Here is a 1865-nt window from a genome sequence, read left to right on the forward strand (position 1 = left end):
AAGTTGTTGCACTGCATATGCGCAGAACATTCCCGTGTGTTTTGTGCAACACTTATGATCGCTTATCTTTTGGGAGATGGGTGGGGGCACTTAGGGCCAGTTCTGTACAGTATATGCTGGAGTAATACATGTTTTATTTACTTTTTTTCCTTTATTTTTTTGTGTTTTTGTTTTCTATAATTCTTATTGGTTTTTTTGTTTTTTATAGGTGTGGTATAGCAACCATAATGAATAACACATTTATATTTGGTATTTTTTATATTAATTGACCATTATTTTCCTGATAACGCCAGCCCTGTTGATAACATATATCCAGCAAATACAGCCATCCTATACTGGAAACGCCCAATCTCATCTGATCTTGGCAGCTAAGCAGCGTTAGAATTGGTCAGTACTTGGATGGGAGACCTCCTAGGAATACCAGGCGCTGTAATGCATATGTACTGTATGGTTAATCTGATTGCTTTCTAACAGGGAAAGGCACTAGGTGATTCCATGTAATATGGCGCTGTATCTTTTATTTTATTGTTTTTTTTCATTAATTTCTTGACCATTGTTTTTGCTGAAAGTATACGCTGATACACACCCCAGGCTCCCTATATACCTATATCATTTTTCTTCTGCATTTATCCAGACTCTCTACTGCAGCTAATTGTCCAGTGTATATACATATAATATTTATACGCTATTGTTCATACAGTGCATTATACTCCTTTACTCTATTTATCCCTCGTCCCATGCTGGAAGAGCTTTGCTGGCTTGTCTCTTACCATGTCTATTGTAACCATGGTAATAACACTATGACATACCTCACAACTGTCCCAATTTTCACGTCCCTTTTTTTGGGACTGTCCTGCTGTCCCACCCGCAGGCAGCAGTGCACAGCATCTATTTACAGGAGACAGAGGGACTGAGGACATGCCAGCAGCTCTCAGAACACTGGCCATGCCCCAGCAGTTACGAAATTGAGAGGCATGGCTTGCGATCGCAGCATGCCCGCAAAGCCACACACCCTTTCTATAGACCATGCCCCTTTTTCATGGGGATGCGGCAATGCAGCGCAAGGGGAGTGTCTATTTACAAATTCTCAATGTTGGGAGGTATGGCATGATACACAGGAGCTGATGCACTTCCTGTTGGTTCACCGGAAGTGACATCAGTGTGATACTTCCTGTTTGACATGTTATGCAGATCTAATATCTAGTTACTGTTACCTGGCGCACCAGGGACCAATCACTCACCTTGTTGTTTCTTGTAGCTGCTAATAAATAAATAGAATTGGTCAATTATAGATTAGATAAGCTGAAGGCTGCATAAGCCTGAGGCCATATAAGCGATCAACTTTTTGTGATTGGTTGTTAAATGACTAAGCAGTTGCTAGGCAGATCAGTTTTCCTGGTTGGTTTTTTCCTATTGGTTTAAGGGGTTGTGCATCAGGATGAAGAGGAGGGTCTTAGGTTAGTATATAGGGGGTGGCCATCTTGCTAGACTCCCTCTTGCCTTTCAGTTTATGCCCCAGGAAGGATAAGTACTATTGCTTATTTTCACTGCCTGTAAATTGTTTTTGTTTTTTTTTTGAATTTCATTTGCCTTCTCTAGGGCATTATACAGTGCTGTGCCCCCTCTCTGCGTGTCATTGTCTACTTTTGCAGATTCTCCCCCCTCTGCCATGCCTCGTCCAAAACATGCAGCTCCCCCCCCCCGGCGCCTCGTGGATGCGGGGAGCGCCTTCCGCTCCCGCTCCCCGAGCGTTGCGCCACAGAGAGGACTTCCCCCTGTTTCAGACAGGCGGCGGGGACGGGCAGTTACAGCCCGCTCCCCTGCCGCACGGAGACGGGCGGCCAGCGGCCGCTCATCACGTGGTG

General features: G+C 44.5%; 1 pseudogene; it reads left to right on the top strand.

The window, feature by feature from the left end:
* Positions 1–317: 317 nt before the first annotated feature.
* Positions 318–436, top strand: LOC134963251 (5S ribosomal RNA; annotated as a pseudogene).
* Positions 437–1865: the final 1429 nt, after the last annotated feature.

The sequence above is a fragment of the Pseudophryne corroboree genome, chromosome 9 (genome assembly GCF_028390025.1).
Source record: "Pseudophryne corroboree isolate aPseCor3 chromosome 9, aPseCor3.hap2, whole genome shotgun sequence".
In the NCBI taxonomy this organism is placed as follows: domain Eukaryota; kingdom Metazoa; phylum Chordata; class Amphibia; order Anura; family Myobatrachidae; genus Pseudophryne; species Pseudophryne corroboree.